Here is a 21,678-nt window from a genome sequence, read left to right as displayed (position 1 = left end):
AGATTTGCACTCAAAATCTTCTGGGGATTATCTGCCCTGCAATGCAATGCAGGTGGGCCAGCTGCAGAGCATTAAAAAGCGGAGCACAGATGGGTGGTCTGGCCTCAAAAGGAAGTGGGGGGGGAGGTAATGCCATTTGGGTGGGGATAATCCTGGGTTTAGAAGGTGAGACAGGGTAGGGTTGGTTGGGCAACACAGTGGAAGGTGAGCTAATTACTCAAGCTTTTGGCTGAATTCCTCAAAAATAACTTACAGTCTTTCAAAAGTGTGGCGTTGAAATTACTGTCATTTTCTAACTTTAGATACTGGGTGTGCAAAAACAGTAAACAGTGTATTTTCACCACAACAGCATAACATAGACGTATTTATTCCTAACCTCCCCCTTTTTATATTTCTTCTGGATGGAAAAACTACACCGAATTATTACTTTCCCTGCAAGGGAAGCTTTGCAGCTTCCCACTCCCATAAGTAGTCAAAAGTTTCAAAAGAATAGCATTTGTGTGTGAAGAGAATACAGTACTGGATACCTTTAGTGTTTGCAGTAGTATTTGTTTAATTCATAAACATACAAATGGAATGTGGAGCCGTAGTCAAGCACATAGACAGATGGTGCTACTTTGCAAAGAAGTCTTCCCCTTCACTGACAATACGCCATAGAGACCTGCCCTTGAAACATACTTTGGGAAATTGTAGATATATCTGTATAGAAAGTTGCCCTAGACTAAGTTGTACACTGACTGGCATTGGATCTTCAGGTTTTCAGATGGGAATCTTTCTGAGCCCCAGTTGGAAAGGTCAGGGGCTGAACTTTGGACTTTTTGCACACAAAGTATGCACTCTACCCCTGAGCTGCAGATCTTCCAAAGTGTACACTGAACATGCATACAAACTGTATGCACACTTTTTCATAAGTTGTGCATCAGGAAGGGGGTCCAGTGCAATCTCCTACTCGTGCTCAATATCTCTTCCCAGTGGGATCATAGAAACTGCTTTATTCTGAGTAAGACATTCTGTTCATCTAGTTCAATATTGTCTACACTGACTGGCAGTGGTTCTCCAGGATTTCAGACAGGGGTCTCTTCCCAGCCATACCTGAAGATGTTGAGGAGTTATGCTGGGACCTTTTGCATGCAAAGCACTGAGTCACAGTCCTTCTTTTGGATGTGTGGCAGATGTCAAAGTCCTAATAAAGTTCCAATGATTAGTTAATCCATGCAAGTAAAGAGGTAGAAAGGGGCTGAAAAAGGACTATGAAGCTGTATTGACATTACAGTACCTGTGTTTGTGTAATGCCATCTTTAGTGGTTTTACTAAAAGATGTGTCTCATTCTATTCATTTGTTTATGTATTCTGTGAAAACATTCAGCAAACAATTTAAGCTTTAAAACACCTACAGTTCCTCTTTACTTCAATTTTGAACACTGTGAATGTCCAGCACTCATAAAAAATGGGATTTGGTTTAAAACCAACACACCTCCCATTCAAAATAAAGAGCACATATAATCCTTTGCATTGTCGTGCTTCTCTCTTACATGCAAAATACAATATAGATCATGGTTTTACATGAACACGTATATGCATGGCTTTATGGAATGAATACTATGGTCTAATTGCTCTGCCACTGGTTGTTCTGCTGCTGCACTGCCCATGACTAAACCTTGGTTTGGCTTAGTGTTACATCCAAACGTGGTTTGTCTCCACCAGACAAAATGCAAGAGGTAAGCAAAGAACTTATATAACTTTGGTTATAGCTCATGGTTTGTCTGGAGCAAGACAAACCTGGGTTCAGACATAACACTAAGCCAAACCATGGTTTAGCCACAGGTAGTGCAGCAGCACCAAGGGAGGAGTGCTGCATACAGTCTTCGATCTGAAAACCCACACATAGCTTGGCTTAACGTGATGAGGAAACCAGATCAATGTATGACATCAGCAAAACAGTTTAAACAAAGAGACCTGAATTAGTTTACTATAGTAGATAAAATAGTCTAGATAAAGTAGCCTTACTTGTTCCGGTCAATGTATGCTGTAATGTTTGTAGAGCTGTGAATAGTATTCTGTTAGTAGGAGTGAGATTGGGCAACAAACATCTAGCCAAGCAAGAATAGTGTTCATTCCCAAAACCTTTCTTCAACAGTGAACTCAACTTTTCCCATTCAGGTATTGCAGTTATGTAAACAGCTGTAGCACTGAATTTCCTGTCATGTTTCTCTTGCTGGCACAGGAGCCACATTAGCTAGGGAGTTGGCAACTATAGGTAATATGCATTTAGCCACTTTCTCCATCTTATACCTTCATATGTATTTCTGTATCCATGATTATAGACATACAGCATTCTGAAATAAAAACTTTTTAAAATATTTGTTATTGTTTTGAAATAATAAACATACAATGCAACCTAGAGAAGAAACCACACTTTCACAATCATTATGTATATCCATATTTTCTAAATAAGAAGTTGCAATTCTCAGAGTGGTTTAACAAACAGTCCCTCTTCCTAGGGAACTCTAGGAATTGCAGGTGAGTGAGGGGAATAGGGGTACCTCCAAAACTCTCAGCATCCTTACCGAACTATAGTTCCCAGGATTTTTGGGGGGAAGCCATGACTGCTAAATTGGCATAATGGTGCTTTAAATGTACCTTCAGTATTTGTATGGAGTCAGTTGCAGTAGAAACTGTGCAGGAGTCTGGGCAATCTCAGGCAAAACCTCTTGAACTGTGTTATCTAGTGTGCGTATTTTGTAGTCTTTCCCTGGTGATAGTCACAAATTTAGCATATGTGGCATTTATTATCATGGAAATGGAGGTCTGTTAACTATCTGTATGACATGCAGGTAATTATTAAAGGAACCCAAAATTTCTGCTGATGCTGATCTCATGATTCTGCAGTTCAAACCACCAGATAATAGCATGAGGTGGAGGGAGCAAAATGGGTGTTCTGTGTGGTTTGTGGAGATTGTATTATTAGAATGCTGGGATGAGGATTAGTTTCACATACTGAATTGCGCAGTTCCTGTATGGTCTTTGCTCTCTGACTCATTACCTTCCTTCAAAGTCGAGGGGTAATATCTCCTTACTTGACAAGCCTGTTATAAAGACAAAAGTCCATTAATGACGGAGGTGCTCAGGTGAGAGTTTGCTTTAAATTTTAACTACTTGGTGGAAACAGTGGATGTAAAGCAGAGGTGGAACATAGAAGTCACATTCTACTGGTTAATAGACAAAGAAAAACTGCTCAAATAAGTATACAGCAAAAGTGTAAAAATGGTCTAAACAAAGACTCCTGACAACAGTGCAGCCAGTCTAAGGGACACAATTTTTCACCCCTTTCCTTCCGAACTTTGGTGCGTCTCCTGCATCCTAGCCACAATGCTTACTTAAAGAACTGCCTGGCATCTTTCTGGAAATCATCACAACTTTAATGCACGAGCTAGGCTGTGTCCATTTATAGTAATACCATCTCCAATAATACCACTGCTGATCTCATGAAAGAAATGCCGCAATGAAAAAGAAAATTGAGTTTGCTTCAGCTCAAATGAACAGAAAAGTTTGCCCTGGAAAGGATTTTGTTAAGAAAAGAAAAAGCAAATAGAAAAGAGGAGATGGGGACCAAATCTCCCCATCAAAAAGCAAATGCACTACTGATAGGTTTTTGTTGAGAATAGAATTTTTCTTACATATTTAGAAATAAAAGCTCTTAATGTCTAGGATTTTTCCCCCTTATTCTACAGAATTTGTTTTATTTATTTAGTAAATTACGTACCCTTCATCTGAGCATCACAGGGCAGTTTACAATATAAAAACACAAAAATACATAATATAGTAACAAACAAAAAGAGTAATGCAACCCTTCCCAGCCATTGTACAGCATATCACACTGAAATATGAAAAGGGTTGCATCTAATATTATAGTCATGCTCTGTTTGCTGGGGGAAAAATTTAAGAGCAACATATTTTCTTTGGCCTGAAAATCCTGAAATCACAAAACAAGGGATGTTTCTGGGCTAACTGATCTGTTGTCAACTGTTGTTTGAAATATATAGTGGAATTTGCTGATCAACTATATGTGATCACTTAGTGATATAATCTCAGTTTGGGAGGGAGAAATTAAAATTCTCATACTATAAAATTATACCTTTCAACATAGCTGCCAAGTTTTCCCTTTTCTCGCGAGGAAGCCTATTCAGCATAATGGAAAATCTCTTTAAAAAAGGGATAACTTGGCAGCTATGCCTTTCAATGCCTTCTAAACCATTAAATGACAAAACAGGTTATATTATATGCAAGTTTTGTCATATGACTGTAAAAAGTTATACCTATAACTATAAAAAATAATTCAAGGACCGTTGACTTACAGAAACATCCCCATGCTTTTGATGTATGTGGAATATTGACCACATAATTTTGGCTCCTCATAGGTGTTGGGAACTTTATAAATTTATTAGCAGGGCTTTTAACACAGGCCTGCTCTTGGGCTTTTCCTAAGGGGGAAGGTGAATTGTGCTTAAAAAGGCAATGTAGAGTTAATTAACTGTGACCAAAGGCACCTCAAGAACTGTTTATCTCACACCGGCTCATATGAAATAATTTGAATTTAAAGCTAAATATTGCTGTTGCTTAATATTACACAGGGCATAAAATGGCCAGAAGCGGCAAGCAACAATTTCATTAACATTCTGTGCGAAGAACATAATAGCTTGGCTGTTTTGACCAACAGGAACCTGTTATCCCCCCCAAAAAAACAACAACAACAAACAGGGTGACTCTATGGTATTTATTTTTTTCTTATTTCCAACTCTGTCCCAGATTCTCAGGATGGCACCCTGATGATCTCATGCACCATCCAAATAAGTTTGTTGAGGCAAAGATTGCAGGTGGCAATTCACTGAGCCTCTCTCTGCGTGACAGAAATTTGGAATTTGGGTATCCATACTGTACACCCCTATCCACTACATCTGGATAATGTATGTACTCCAGATAAATGGGTCACACTTAATTCAAGCCTCTCCTCACTCTCCTCGCAGCCCTTTCCCTTTAACGCTGCTGTCGCCAGCATTCCTCATCTGCCACACAGGCAAAGGGCTGGGCTGGGAGAAGGGGCTGAGGTAAATTTGTCACCGTTGCTAAGCAACCGCAAGGCAGGCTTCCTAGGCACTGCCAAACTGGCTGTTCAATGCTAGGCCTACCAACCCATGCGGAAAATGGGGCAGCCATTGTTGTCTCAAGGACTACCACCGCTTGTAGGAGTTTTCTGAGGTAAAATTTCCCCTTGACCTCAGGTATTTATATAATATCCTGACCTCAAAGCTTTCAAACCTAAGCATGACGTTCTTATTTCCTTCCAGGTTTAGGCCCTTGGTACAGAAGACATACTTCTGGTGGGACCACCGGTTGTTAGTAAACATCAGCCGTGCAGAATTGAAGTTCCGTGCACAGCTTCCGCCAGGTGAACATTTTTACCTGTGAAATATTGCCAAATGTATATCCATTCACAGGTAATACAGTTGGTCCTCCGCTGCCCTGCCCAGTCACATTTTTACAGTTGCAATCGCATCCCCCCTTTCTGTGTAAAGTCGCCACCGTTTTTTCACTAGCCTTGCTCCTCTGGCTTTAATAACATTTGGCAAAGATACTTTGCATGGTGCGCAGACAAAAGTGGTGGAAATAGCTTTATGAATTGCTACTGGTCTGCATATCAGGCTACTGTCAAGACCCAGGACTAGTTCTGATTAATTTCATTTTTTTTTTTTAAATGACATTCTTATGTACTGTAAATATCTTTTCTCCTGCTCTATAATCGAGTTGAAAATATCTTACTAGGACTCTTAATACATGTGCAGTCTGATATTAGGCCTGCTAACTTGGAATTAAGCTCCATTGCTCAATGGGGCTTACTCCCAGGTAACAACACAGTCCTATCTATGCCTACTCTGAAGTAAGTCTTAGGCCTCATCTGCATTATGCACTGAAAGCAGTTTCATGCTGCTTTTAAAAAAGTCACAGCTTCTTTCCCCTCCAAAGAACTACAACTCTTAGAGTGGTTTAACAGTCAGCCCCTCTTCCTAAGGAACTCTGGGAATTGTAGTTTCGTGAGGGGAATGTACAGTACTCCAGGATTTGTGAGCAACTCTTAATCGTATAGACAGAACTTGGCAGAAGACTACGGGATTCCTTCCGATCTCTTGGAGGTTTCCTGAGAGCACCGCTGGATGAGCAAGGCAGTTCCTGGCTGTCCTTCCACTGGAAATAGAGCTGGGCGAGGGAATGTGGAGCAGAGACCAGTTCCCAGGCAGTGGCCCTGGCTGAAGGTTAAGGGGTAATATGATAGGTAAAGGGGACCCCTGACCATTAGGTTCAATTGTGACCGACTCTGGGGTTGCGCGCTCATCTCGCATTATTGGCCGAGGGAGCCGGCGTGCAGCTTCCAGGTCATGTGGCCAGCATGACAGAGCCGCTTCTGGCGAACCAGAGCAGCACATGGAAACGCCGTTTACCTTCCCGCTATAGCGGTTCCTATTTATCTACTTGCATTTTTTTTGATGTACTTTCGAACTGCTAGGTTGGCAGGAGCTGGGACCAAGCAACGGGAGCTCACCCCGTCACAGGGATTCGAACTGCCGACCTTCTGATCAGCAAGCCCTAGGCTCAGTGGTTTAGCCCACAGCGCCACCTGGATAGCCATGTTCAAATATATAAAAGGACTAGCTGGCCCGGTCACGCATTGCTGTGGTTCTTTCCTGTGATTCCCCCCACATGACTTATCCTGCCCCCTCCTCCCTCCACCCCCTGGTTCATCCCTGTGACTGCCCCCACCCTGTCCCGACCCATGAGTTATCAACCCCCCTTTCCCCCCCACCCCCGCGGCACATCCCTGTGACTGGCCCCACTCTGTCCCGACCCATGAGCTATGAAGTCCCCTTCTCCCCCCACCCCTTCGGCACATCCCTGTGACTGGCCCCACCCTGTCCTGACTCATGAGCTATCAAGCCCCCTCCTCCCCCACCCCGTCTCCGGGGAGTGTTGGCCCCTCCCCCTGTTTCTCCATACCTTGGCCCCCACCCTTGGAGAAGGAACTGTCAGCTTTTTGGTTCTACTGTATTTCCCAGCATGCACTTTTGTCTGAGCCCTCTGTTGTCCCTGGGGAGTGTTGGCCCCTTCCTACATCTTCCTACATTGACCCACAACCTTGGAGAAGGAACTGTCAGTTTCTGGGTTCTATTTCCCAGTATTTACTTTTGTCTGAGCTCTCTGTTGTCCCTGGGGAGTGTTGTACCCTCCCCCTTGTATCTCCATACATTGTGGTTAGTTTGTTAGTTTGTTTTGGTTATTTGGATTTTCTAATTTTGGAGTAGGTGTTTTGAATGTAAGATGTGGTGTTGGTTTGAGGACTTAAACTGGGGAGAGAAAGTGCATGGTTGTGGTTTTTTTAAAAAAACACAGAGGCTGGCAATCAGTCATAGTATAAACCAGGCACCCCCAAACTTCAGCCCTCCAGATGTTTTGGACTACAATTCCCATCATCCCTGACCACTGGTTCTGTTAGCTAGGGATTATGTGAGTTGTAGGCCAAAACATCTGGAGGGCCGCAGTTTGGGGATGCCTGGTATAAACTATAAAGCCTAGGTTAAAAGGGGCACGACTGCCCTTACTTAAAATGGCCGCCGTAGCCTCGCATGTGACACAACGGCCACTAAATTAAAAAACAAAAACCCCTCGTGCGTGTTAGGGGAAATGATGAACGACTGCCTAATGCTGCCAGGCATTTATTAATGCAGCTGCCGGGAGAGGCTTTGGAGGTGGAATGGCCGTTCTGGTGGTCGGCCTACTCATTTTTCCCTGTCCCAACCCACCCCCCACTGCTTTGGCTGACTCAGGGTCCTCCCCCCCCCAATGGCTATGTGTTTTCCCCCTCCCTTTGCTGTGCCTTATCCCTGTGTTCCCCCCCCCCCCCCCGTGAAAGGCCCTATTCTGTTTATTTTTCCTTGGCAATGCTGCAGCCCATTGAAAAAGCTGGGCCTTGTTGCTGCAAAAGGACTGTTTTCAGTTGGTTGCTGTGGAATTTTGTGGTGTCATCTGGCAGCGCAGCTGCTGGAGTCTTCAGAGCTTCTGGTGGTGACGTCTAATTTGGGCACCACTTTTTGTGTTTAATCATTATTTTAGGTGTGAAAGGTGTGGTTTTTTGGGGGGGAAATTATGCCAGATCCCTCCCTGATGGGCATGGAATGTTGTGGCCAAATTTGTTACATTACAGTTCAGCAGTTATGGAGAAAGGCTGTTTCATCCGCGTGCGCAATGCCTACAGAAGAGGGTGAAAGGTTGTTTTCTGCTGCTCCAGAGAAGCGGACACGGAGTAATGGATTCAAGCTACAAGAAAGAAGATTGCACCTAAACATTAGGAAGAATTTCCTGACAGTAAGAGCTTGTTCGACAGTGGAATTTGCTGCCAAGGAGTGTGGTGGAGTCTCCTTCTTTGGAGGTCTTTAAGCAGAGGCTTGACAGCCATCTGTCAAGAATGCTTTGATGTTGTTTCCTGCTTGGCAGGGGGTTGGGCTCGATGGCCCTCTATGATTCTACGGTATGTGTGTCTGCTGACAACTCTTGCCACTGTTAACCAACTACAGCTCCCAGGATTCCAACTACAGCTCCCAACTACAGCTCCCAGGCAAGTCGAATTAGAATGGCAACCTGAGCATGCCTACGGATTCTAGCCTTGGTTTATTTCCAATTAAGTAACTTCAAGCATCACTGCTGTAACTTGTACTTTGCTCTCTGGATACATGACGGTCTGGGAAACCTCAACTAATTTAGTGCAGGTTGGTCAGTGAGCTCTCTTACTTGAAGGCTGGGTGGCCTTTCAAAGTCACTGTCTTTAACCCTTCAGCTAAATTGCTGGCAGTTGGCCAAGCCCATTTCTGGGCAGGGGTGGCAACTTGAATAAAATATGGGGGGGGCAGGTAAGCCCCACCCTGCATAATTGATCACATGATGCCACGTGCACACACTATTTGAATGGCAATGCCTATCAACTTGGGGGGGGGGGGTTTCAAATATTTTAGAGGGGACCGTGGGCAACGAAGGGACGTCGGTCCCTAGGAGTTGGCTCTTATGTTTGGGGTGGGTGGGGAGAGTTTGAAGGACTTGATATGAAAAATGCACCACGGAGGCATAAGAAACCAAGAAAGAGGATCCTTGAAACGCTGAAAAGAGCAGCAGCAGTTAGAACGATCGGATTCTGCCCATGTTTGATCCTAAAGGGAGTTCCTTCTTTTGAAGAACGGTTTAAGGTAGCCTGAAGATCAGGAGCAGGATTATCCAAACAGGAGCTGGCTCGTTTCCTTGCAGAATCTGCTCCCCAACTCTCTCCATTCTCTTAATTGCAACGCGAATTCAGTGTATGCACCAAGCCGTGCCTTGATCTCTGTGGCAGATCCCTCCTATCTCCACCTTTAGTGACAGACTGGAGCAGGGCTTCTCACCCCGCTCGTTTTTTTCCCCTCTTTCCCCTCATTTTATTTTTATTTCCCTTCCTCTAGAGGTCTCAACCGGTTTTTCCAGCCCAGCCTTCTTCGCATAGGAGCAGGGCTAGGCTGACTCACTGTTTGGAAATGGAGTGGGCGTGTGTGTGAATGTAAGAGAATGAATGATGTCAGGCGAGGCAGTGGCAGGGAGGCAGGGAGAGGGAGGGGACGAGCGAAGAGCATGAAACTGGCTGTAAACACAGCGGCGCCTCCAGAAGCAGCCACGGCCCCGCCAGTCCAGCCTGCCTCGGGGCTCCATCTCCCAGGAGCCGCCCTCGCGTAGAGGAAACCTCTCCAGCTGTTGCACTGCCGAGGTAACGGTGCGTATGGCATTCGCGTAAAGAGGCTGGGATTAAATAAAAAGAAGAAGGGAGGGGGGAGCTGCCTGCAAGGGAAAATGAAACTTTCTTCTAGCTGTTTCTTCTTGCGGCTCCTAGACCAGTGGTGGGAGTGCCTGCCTCTAGTTCTGGCCAGAAGGAACTGCAAATGCCAAGGAGCTTGGTTGGAGGCTATGCAGGAGACTTTCCTGCTGAGTGCTGGAACGCAGAACTAGTTTGGAGGCTTTCCCCGTCTCCAAATACGTAGGTAAGTTCAAGAGCTGGTGGGTCAGCCAAGGGGTTAGTTGTGTATACTATATAGGAAGGAACGAAAACTCCATGGCGCTCCCCCCAAAAAGAAAAATCTGGTGGGGGTGGGGGGGAGGTTTGTGGTGCCAAATATGTGAATGAAACTAGCCCAATAGCCTACTGCTTTTTCTTAAAATGCTTTACACTATATTGCTTCCGAAATGTCTTTATCTCCACCAAAACCTTTTTATTTTTCTATCTGCTTGACTTCAGTTTTTAATAGGACAGTCCTTTGCATGTCAGTTCACCAGTAAATCCCACTGAGTTCAATTGGACTTACTCCCAGGGTAGTGCAGGTTGCTTCCAAAGCAGAAGGATGTTTCTGGGGAGTTGCATAAAAGTTGACTGTATAAGATTGTTGTAAATATTAAACAAACTGACAAAACATTTCTGGCTCAATTTCATTGCCATAAAATACATGTACAGTATTGTGAAAATGTCAAATGCAGGCAAACTTTTCTTTAGCACGTCACAGTTACATAGAAGTAGTTTTGAACTTGGTGATGCTTGTGCCTCACTAGTTTTGACTGTGCTTTATTAGAAATGTGTAGAAATGTTCTGTAATTCAGTTTATCTTGAATAGATTTTTAGAGACTTTGGAATGATGTGGGGTTTTTTTAATGGTAAGGTTGCTTCTACACATAACATTGTTATACTACATAGATTATTATCTAAAAGCAGAGGTTAGACCACTACTGTATGAAATGCAGTTTGGGCTGGATTCAGGCTCAATCTTGCATAGAATAGGGGCAGAACAATTTGAATCCTCTTTATGTAAGGCTGGGGGCGTTTAATTGGGTGGAGGTGTACCTCTCTCAGTCGCTGTTGTCACCTGTGCATCACTCTGCTGGAGTGGAGCTTCCCCACTTCTGTCTGCTGAATGTGATATTTCAGGGGCAGGGCTGAGCCAGCCTTGGATCTGTTGGATCCAGAGCTGGCCCTGCATCTGTGTGACAGTGTTGCGTGCAATTTGGATCTGATTGCTGTACCAGGTCCAGGTCAGTGTTGTGGTCCACCTTCCACCTCAACTACCATGCATAGCAGGGCTGCAATGTAGTTGTGAGCCTACTGCTCTGTAAATCCAACCAGGGGTTGGAGGAGTTTACCTTGCTCCCTAATGTTGTTGTGTCCAAATGAAGTTTCATTGAATTTAATGGGTTTATGCTAAGCATGATTGAGCCTGGCTCCCATTATTATTTTAAAACAAAAAAATTCAGCTTGCAAACAAAACACAGTGTTTTCCATATTCCCATTGTTTTGCTTAGTAAGATTGTTTTGTAAATCTGCTTCATGGATGTAAAAAGTCTTGTCTCCTCCCCCTAAAAAAAGAGGCCTCATAGTGTTTCTGTCAGCTGTGTAGTGGGTATTGTAAGCACAAATGTTTGCAAATTGTACTTGTATTCTTGAGTATTTTGCTTGAGGGATATGGTGTAGAGATAGCAGATTTTTAGATATAGATTTTAAGTCTAAATCTTGTTTGGAAGTGAGGATATTGACAACAGTAGGCCTGTCTTTAAAGTAAACAAATTTAGTATTCAGGTGTATTACTTTTTAAGGAAGCTTACATCTGGTTGCAACCCAAAGCCATTCAATCCTGAGTAATCTCTGTAATGTTTGGAGGATTACACATAGCTACTGAATGAGGAAGACTAGGCAGGAAAAGAAGACAATCTATAACTAGCAGATATGTGACCTGCTACTTTGATTAGTTTACAGTTATCAGTCTGTTCCCAGAAGACTTTCCTCTTTCTTTCAAGCATTGAAAGTACACTCCTGCCTACCACATTCTTGAATCAGTCTGAGAAATCAGTCTCTCTCTGACCATAAAAGTCTTTATGATCAGTTCACAAATTGCATTTAAATAAATTAGAATATCAATATCATAAGAATCCCAATTATACTTTGATTGTTTTGCTTTGTATTCCAGTCTATAATCCCTTGAGCACTTGAAAGATTTTTGCAACTCTTCAACTTACGTATTCTTAATCAACACTTTTCATCATTATACATCATTTGGGGTTTAAACTTTTAATTGCCATATATTGAAATCTCTCACTTCCTTCAGATTATATGTATATCACGCGAAACTGTTGCATGTAGTAATTTCCACCCAAAGAACCATGAGCAAAAATCAATTAGCTACTAGCACTTCTCCACAAATGCTTTTCCAAGCATTCATTTAGGGCTACAATAGGTAGGTTTCTCTCAAGCTTGAGCAAGTAACAGAACATCTTTGAGTTTATAATAATGTGAGCAGAAGAAACTTTCTGCATCCAACTCAATGTTTTCTGGATTCTTAACTATAGTAGAAAATTGGAAACTGCATGTTTGTCGTCCATTAACATAATTATATTAATATTTGAACAAAATTAAGAAAGCAGATATCTAACAAGCATTTCTTTTCAACATATTTCATCCTATTAATCAAAACACAAGTATATCTATAGTTAAATCTTGAAAGAGGAGAGCATGATAGTTTGCATACTTCATAATACATAGGATATAATTTGAACTCTAAGCCATTTTTTAACTGTGGTTATTTCCTTAGGGAGGTATCTTGAAGCATAAAACAGTTGAGAATCTTGGTTTACATTTTTAGTAACTGTTACGTTTATACAAAGTTTATTACGGCAATGATTGCTAGCTTTAGGGCCTCTTTTTCTGTACATAAATATTAAGACCCCAGTTCCATCTACAGTCAAGGTTGTTTTATGGAACAGCATGCATCTTCTAGTTTAAGAATTGCCATGTAGGTGTTTGCCTCTCATTCCCTTCTCCTTACAATACACTCCTTGATTTTGATTCAATTTCTGTATTGGGTGAAAAAAGAGCACAACTACATCCATTTTCACATTGCAAAACAAGGATCAGTTTGTGTATATGAAATTGTAACATGAGAAGCAGCCCTTAATGGCTGTAGCCACTGAAAATAATCATATTTACAAAAATGGGAGTACTCTGGAGTAAGTGGTTTGAAGACTGCAGCCAAGTAGACACTTTAATATTCTAGGGCTGCCATCACCAACTGCTCAAAAAGAATGTGAGCAGAAAACCACCTTTGCCAACTTGTGTCTATTGGTGTCCTCTGCATGTTTGCAATCTATGTTACAAAGGGATGTATATTAATGGACTTTGCTTGTCTACAGGATTGAATGTATGTGGACTTTCCCTTTTCTATGATTTACTTTAGCTTACGAATTATATTTTTATAGGCTATTATTTTTTTATTTAATTTGTTTTATTTGCAAAATATTTATGGTAAGTATTAGCTTGTCTAATTTGCATTTAGGTAGGATAGTTTTTACACAATATTTTTAGTACTATATAAATGCAGGTACCATAACACTTCATTTTAATATGGAGACAGAACAGCTATATGCCAAGCAGATGCTGGAAGAATGGCTCTTAACAGAGACATTGCTGTCTTTGCAGATCTCAGCCTGTTAGGAAGCTTATTGTACCATGGGCACTACTGTCCCAGATTATTCCAAAGGGCATTAAGAATCACAGACAGTACTGTCCCAGCAGATGCTGCGAGATTTATTTAGGAACTAAAACAGGCATTGATGGGAAAGTTTCTGCAAGACAGATGAACTACTGTTTCCTCAGATGTGCATCTGCTCAGAGAACTGTTTAACTATACTGGCTATTCCTGCTCCGCTATGAGCTGAAACTTGGGCAAAGTCAGGGCCATTGACCTTGCTGAGATTTGCTTTTGAGTAAATATGCATAGGATTGGGCTGGTGGTAATAAAATAATAGCAATATTATTATTATTATTATTATTATTATTATTATTATTATTATTCCACCCATCTGACTGAGCGGCTTCCAACAACTTAAAACACAGACATCAAACATTAAAAACTTCCCTATACCTGTACATGGCTGCCTTCAGATTTCTTCTAAAAGTCAGATAGCTGTTTATTTCCTTGACATCTGATAGGATGGCATTCCATAGGGAGAGTGTGACTACTAAGAAGGCAGCAGTCCTATTCAGTGGTACCTTGGTTTAAGAACAGTTTAGTTTATGAACAACTTGGATTAAGAACGCTGCACACCCGGAAGTACGTGTTTCGGTTTGTGAAGTTTGCCTTGGAAGCAGAACATGTTGCACTTCCTGTTGAGTGTAAATTGAGTCCCCTGCTGCTATGGGAAAGCACACTTTGCTTTAAGAACACTTTGGTTTAAGAACGGACTTCCAGAATGGATTAAGTTTGTGAACCAAGGTACCATTGTATACATTTAGGAGTAAGGCCCATTCAACCTTATGGGACTTATTCCCATGTATAGGATTGAGCTACACTGCAGTCCATCTTATTTGAAAGTATATTCCAATTGAAATCAGTTGGATTTACATCTGACCTATGTAAAATATTTGGCTTTTGAAAATGTAAGTTGTACCATCTTGCTATTTTTCACATTTTTCCAGTTTTCTGGGAAAAAATAACACTTGGATTGTAAGATACCCTGTTTCTCATATTTTAAGACATACCCATAAAATAAGCCATAGCAGGATTTTTAAGCATTCAAGGAATATAAGCCATACCCCGAAAATAAGACATAGTGATAGGGGCAGCAGCAATGCTGGCCGCGGCAGGAGGAGGAGGAAAAAAATAAGACATCCCTTGAAAATAAGCCATAGTGTGTTTTTTTGAGGAAAAAATAAATATAAGACGTATCTTACAATATGAGAAACACGGTACTAAAACACATGTTTCTTGGTTAATGTGTATACTATGGTTATCCTGTTCAGAAAAACTGGGAGGAAAAAACCGAACAGATAATTTGCTTAACATGTGCCAACACACTGGTTTTGTTTCTTCCCATCACAGCACAAAGGGTGGGAACAGTTCAATAGCTGCTCATTCATGGTAAACCATGGTTAATAGCTTATCTTTACATGCAAGAGTGGTTAATGACTGCATAGATATGTACATAGCTGCCAAGTCTCCCGTTGAAAAATCCGGGATCAGCAGCGGCGCGGCACCGGAAGTCGCTTTTATGCATGTCTGGACATGCGTAGAAGCAACTTCCGGTGTCGGTGCTGCCCGATTTCTGGTGCCCAGATAATGGGCAGAGCGGCACCCGAAATCGGTTCTGTGCATGTCCAGACATGTGCAGAAGGAGCCTCCCTGGCAGGCAGGAAATTGGGGGATTTACGGGATTTTTTGCTATTCGGGATAACAGCAGGAAACGGATTGAAATCCGGGGTTTCCCCACAAAAAACGGGAGACTTGGCAGCTATGGATATGTGGCATCATACTGCATAACCTATGCTGCCTGAATGAAGGCACTAACGTGTTGGAGAAAAGTGCATGGTAGCAGTTATTGCTATAGAATTTTTGTTTTCAAGTTCAGCTGTTCCGTACATAGTCATTTTTTAATTTAAAAAACTCCTTAATTTAGGTGAACTACCCATACTTTTTTATTTGTTCAAAATTACAAGGTCTATTATAGCACACACTTCTTGGCTATTTATTTCAAGTTTTTTAATGGTAGGTAATGTTTTGGAATGCACATTGCTGTGGCTAGTATATATTATATGTCAGTAGGTACTAGACAGAAGATAAAAGTGATTTGGTGCCAGTGTAAAGGACTCTCCGTCTTTCTCTTTATACAAAACCTGGGGAATGTCAGTTTTCTGAAATCATAGTAAAATTATATGGAAATACTGTATGTTAGACACATACAGAACAGAGGTGAACATAGTTAAGGGACTGTAACAGAAGACTAGTAAGAAAGGTCAAGGTGTGGGTTAGCTAATAAACTTTGGTTCAGATAAAGTATATAGTATAATAAAGTAATAATTATACTGTCCATGGCTGTTCATCCAAGCATGGAGATCCATGCACTTCACAATACCTTTGAGGAAATCGTAGATGAATGTGAATGACACATCTGCTGAGGACTTGCATACATGTTAAAACAATTATTGTGTTCTGGTTCACCAGAAGCGGCTTAGTCATGCTGGCCACATGACCCGGAATCTGTCTGCGGACAAACGCCAGCTCCCTCGACCTATGAGCATGCAACCCCAGAGTCATCCGTGACTGGACCTAAGGGTCAGGGGTACCTTTACCTTTAATCTTAAATATAATAGACAGAAAAGCCTTCAACAGTGTTATAAGTTTGTGGCTAGGCAATACTATCCTAAAATATCTGGATGCAGTAAAGGGTTAGAATTTAAGCCACCCCCATATTCCAAGGTCTAGTGGGGGCTGGAGTTGAAACCAGTTTTTCTGCGTCCAGGAAACAGCCTGGCAAGAGAACCATCAAGAAATAATCACTGGAATGGTTGAGTCTTTAAGAAGGCCATTAACAGAGACTCTCTAGGTCAAAGAGAAAATGGGAAATCTTCATGAGATGAGAAAGTTAGCAAAAAAAAAGGCAAGAGTTTTAGGAGGGAGGGGCAAAATTGCAGTGGGAGGTGAGGTAAGTGAACTGAAAAAGTGTCCCTTTTGCAAGCTGGAGGGACCGCAGAGCATGATGCGGGCAGTCTGTTTTATGCTGCAGAGAAGATCAGACTTGATGTTTGAGGTCTCTTGGACTCCAATGCTGCAGCAATAGGAGGAACAAGACCCTCTTGGGGTGTGAATTCTCTGCCCTCTCTATATCTAGGTCCAGGTTGTATACATGTGTAAATACGGTAAATCATATACCGTATCATAAAGACACCAAAGTCTCCACTGTGTCTCTTTGTTTCAAAAGGAAACACAGAGCCTGGTAAGCATGCCTGGTACTTCTAGAATCTCGCACTGCTCAGAGATTGGGTTGCCTTGCAACAATATGAAGTGGGGGGGATATGGAAGAAATCACAGGGGGGAAATGGGTTTATTTGGCAAGATGTTGTTGGACAGAGAAAACATTTTCCCCCAAGGAACAATAATTTGAATTAGTGAAATCCATTTTTTCAAGATGGCTATATTTTCAGATCAGTATTCTTAACTTGTAGTCCTGTAGATTACCCCTATTTGTTTTGCTGTAGTGCAGCCTGAGGTGGTTTCATGAGGCCAACAGTCTTATTCTTAGATGCTTTTTATTATGTCAGCTGTGGATCATAACAAATAGGCTTAATCAGTATTGGACTGTTTGTTAAGTGAGCTTCCCTAGGTTTAGAAGTAAGTCTTGACTGAGGAAATAATGTTTCAATTTCTTGTCATTAAATCTAAGTTTGCTTAGTCTCTTTGGATGTTGTCAGTAATTGTGGTTCATCCTCCTCTAGCCTGCTGGATCAGGCCAAATGCCCGTCTCATTCAGCAGTCTTCTCTCACATTGGCCAAACAGATGCCCTTGGGCAGATGCCCAGAAACAGAAACAGAGCTCAACAGCACTCTCACCTGCAACTCCCGACAACAGCTACTCAGAGGTATAGTGCCTCAAATAGTGGAGGTAGAACCTCAGGCTTCATCATAAACATTAATATGCTTTGCTATCAGTATCACTGTGGTGTAGTTGTTAGAGTGTTGTACTAGGACCTGAGAGACCAGGTGACCTAGGGGAAACTGTATCTCAGCCTACTATTACAGGATTGTTGTGAGGATAAATTGAAGATACGGAGAACCATGTATGCCCTTTTGTGCGCTTTTTAGAAGAAAGCTGAGATACAAATATAAATAAACAAACTATTGTTTGTTGTGAATGAGTTTCAGATTCATACCTCACCCCTTTTTGTGTGGCATTGGAGATGAGTTTGGAAACTTATGCTTCTGTTTTTCTTTAAATATAGCTTGTTGTGTCATCTGGTTAATATTAACTTATTTAAGAGAAATTATAGTTAACATTAACCACACTTAGCCAGTTCACAAGAAACTGGGTAAGCAGAAACCTCCAAACTCCTCACAACTGCACCAAAGAGGGTAAGTAGATTGTGAGCCTGAGGTTCAACTGGGCTTATTTGTGTCAAACTAAAAATATAGTTTAGTGTGATGCTTGAACACAGCCAATAAAATAAAATGTTTTGAGCATTTTCAGTAAAGTGAGAATTGAGTGGTAGAGCAATATTGTGTTGTAAGGAGAGTCTGATTGCTGAGTGGTTGTGGATGTGGATGTTGTGTATTTCAATTTGGGTAGTGTGAATCTTTATGTAAGCGATTTTGTTGACCGTATTATATTTTTAAAGTTCATGAGAATGTTTAGATGCTATATACTTGTGGCGCTGTGGGTTAAACCACAGAGCCTAGGGCTTGCCGATCAGAAGGTCAGAGGTTTGAATCTCCGCGACGGGGTGAGCTCCCGTTACTCGGTCCCAGCTCCTGCCAACCTAGCAGTTTGAAAGCATGTCAAAGTGCAAGTAGATAAGTAGACAGCGGGAAGGTAAACAGCGTTTACGTGTGCTGCTCTGGTTTGCCAGAAGCGGCTTTGTCATGCTGGCCACATGACCTGGAAGCTGTACGCTGGCTCCCTCGGCCAATAACACGAGATGAGCGCCGCAACCCCAGAGTTGGTCACGACTGGACTTAATGGTCAGGGGTCCCTTTACCTTTTACTTGTGCTGCATTTTTATATAGGTATGTTCTGTCATCAGAGCCAGCTCACCCATGAGGCAGGGCGAAGTATCTGCCTCAGGTGGCAGAAAGCATAAGTGGCAGCATCACCACTGGAATGTGCCTCTTGGTGAAAGGAAGGCTTTCTGGCGTGCAGCATTCTCACTTATCTTCCCCAGCCCTGGGGCAGAGCAGACAAGCAGCAAGACCTTGACCTTGCAGAACACCCTCCTCTGTTCTGTTTTGTTGCGGATGAAGGGTGTTCTAGCAGTGGGGCAAACAGGCTTACACACCGCAGTTAATTACACATACTCATCTAGCTAGCTTGTAGATGGCATCCTGCTTCCATATGCAGAGTGTCTTTAATTAAGCTGGGGAAAATACATTGTTTCTGTATTATGGTGACAATAGCATATTATAAATGTTATAGTGGGTCAAAGTTCTTCATCCACAGTTCCTTTTCTCCTGTATCTCTATTTAAACACCAGCCCATAATTACGCAGCATTATTTGAGATTGTTTTCTGCTTTAGTACTCTGGTTGTATGCATGCCTGTATGAAAGCCAGCCATGGCATCTAGAATCATTTGGACATGTGCCAATCCACAATTTTAGCCTGTGCTTTGTTTTTGAAAGACTGATTTATTTATTTTTTAAACTGCTATCTTAGATATAGCTATCTAGCAGCAATAGGGCTGAAACAGTTGTTTAAAAATCCAGCAAAACTGACAAGAGTTGTGGCCCAGGACATGCCTCTTTCTCATCATGAAATGCCTTTCTAATATACTGACTGGCCTTTTGATGTTCCTTTCTATGATAATGAGGGAATTACAAATTTACTTTTTTAAAAAATGTAGTTGCTAATAATTTCAGAAAGCAGCTAGATCACAGTTGTCTATTTTTCTGTCAGGCAAGTGATACTGATTCTCATTTATAGAGATAAATGGGTTAGGATTGTCTAATGTTGCTTCTGAATAACTGGGACCTCACTGATGTATGTTGCAATCATTTTACTGGTGAATAATAGTGTTAATGTGCCAGTTACTATGGTAAAATGTAAAGGACCCCTGAATGGTTAAGTCCAGTCAAAGGCAACTATGACACATAATATAACATCTTTCAGTGAGAGTTTTTTAACTGTGTCAATAGAAACCTCTTTAACTTAGACTTTTTTGGGTAAAGCCAGACTGTCAAATGAGTATCATGTACACCTTTATTTGTGCTGGTATGTACAGTGGTCTAGCTGTGGCGGTTGGGACCATTTTGGTGTTATAAAAAGCCGCCCATCCCAACTTCAGTGGGCCAACAGCAGAAAATAAGAGGCTGGCTATAATAAATTATATATGAAGTCCTGATACAGTACTGTTTGCTGTGCACCAATTGCTGAAACCTTTTCTCACTAGTGTTGTATGGCCAATGCTTCAAGGAAGGGTTTTTGGTAACATTCTTCACATAAATGGGAACTAGTAGGTCAAGTGCCATAGCTCTTGTGATAGAGCACATACTTGGAAGGCATAAAATCTTCATGAAATCCCTGGTACTTCCAGTTAGAATGATCATGGCTAGCAGGTGGTGGGCACTGCTGTCTGGGACTATCTTCTTTGGCGACCACTCATATCCGAGTAAGATTGCCTTCCATTAACACGGTTTTAACAATGGGTCCGTAAGTGACTGCGGAGACCAATTCTGAATCCACACGTCCTTCCACAGTGGGGACATTGGTTTCCGGGCGGGAGTTGATCACGGTGTGGATTTGCCAATCGTGCCTTCCTCTTAGCACATTTCTCCCTTGTATGAACCTAGATGATCCTTAAATTCCAGGGCTTTCTAACCCCCTCTCCTCTTCCAGTGTGACTGCAATGAAGTGATTGGAAGCTTTCATTTAGCAGTTTAGCATTACATCTGACTCCTAACTTGTGGTTAATTTTGACTGTGGTTTGTTTGAAACAAGGCAACTTCATAAACCACAGTTTGAAGTTAGCTTAATTTAAACAAACCATCATTTAGATTTTAACCACAGCATTTTGAACAGCATTCTTTCCCAGCCCTGTATAGAGATGTTAGAAATAGAACCTTGAATCTTCTATATGCAAAGCATGTGGCAATTTTCTATTTCATACATTGGATCTTATCCTTCCTACAAGAAACTGAGTGGAATTCCAGTGTCCTAGCAACTTTATGAAATAGGTTTGGCTGAGGAAAAAGTAACTTGATCTAGGAGCACTTACCCCTGGGTTTTTTTAGAGGCTGACAGCGAGAAAGCTCATTTTGTGAAATATTGCTGTGAAGTGTTCAAGGAAAAAGCTAAGGGGATCAATGGGAAGCAAAGTATTTATTTCACATAGTTGATACTATAGTTGAAAACATATTGATGGAAAACATCATTACTAACAGACCATTAAAATGAAACATTGACTAACGTGAGAAAGAATCTGAAATGTAAGACTTCTGATGAAACTTACCACCTGCCAAATCTCTGCTCAGCAAAAGTTCTGAATAGGAATTTTTACACATCTGAATTACGATTACATCATAAACAGCTCCAACTTTGCTCTGAGTTGCCTCAGAATCTTTGAGTACATGTATAGCCCAGCCATTATGTAAAACTGTTGAGCATGAACTGGTCGTGATGGCAGTTCAAAGTGTCACTTGGGACATTGTATTGTACCTACGATTTGGATCAAAGGACATCTTCAATAGTCAGGTCAGAAGGAAAAATAGGATGTTTCCCTTTTAAGCTTTTTGGACTTTCTGAGATTCTGCTGTGCAGCCTGTTGAATCCTCTTTTAATAAGTATACTTAGTTTCTTTTCTTCTTTCTCCTCACCCTAAAGGAAATACATTCCTCTTTGATTATATGATGGTAGAAATATTTGGAATGATGTCAGTGGCAAAGAATATCACCTTCTGTTGACTGCTCACCTTTTTGTTGTTTTTGGCATTTGTCTGTCTGAAGAGACTATGGAAGAGTGTGCCATCAGGAGTAAAGGCAAACCATTGGAGAGTTACATCGCCTGCTGTGGGTGTAGAGACCAATACACAAGAGAGATGT

At 41.7% G+C, this 21,678-nt stretch overlaps 1 protein-coding gene across 5 annotated transcripts in view; it reads left to right on the top strand.

The window, feature by feature from the left end:
• The first annotated feature begins 5,183 nt into the window (after positions 1-5,183).
• SGMS2 (sphingomyelin synthase 2) overlaps positions 5,184-21,678 on the top strand; it is a 35,593-nt gene continuing 19,098 nt past the window's right edge. The window contains exons 1-2 of one of the 5 annotated variants that reach the window (XM_088660468.1): positions 5,184-5,256; positions 5,346-5,446. The gene's annotated coding sequence lies outside the window, so the exon portion shown is untranslated. Of the gene's footprint in view, positions 5,257-5,345; positions 5,447-9,642; positions 9,839-9,955; positions 10,104-21,678 lie in introns of those variants that run through there. The other 4 variants (XM_088660467.1, XM_088660466.1, XM_035112886.3 and 1 more) reach the window with 4 other exon arrangements.

The sequence above is a fragment of the Zootoca vivipara genome, chromosome Z1 (assembly GCF_965207765.1).
Source record: "Zootoca vivipara chromosome Z1, rZooViv2.hap1.1, whole genome shotgun sequence".
Lineage (NCBI taxonomy): Eukaryota > Metazoa > Chordata > Lepidosauria > Squamata > Lacertidae > Zootoca > Zootoca vivipara.
Note: the sequence above shows the minus strand (reverse complement) of the source record. Positions and strands in the feature narration are given on the sequence as shown.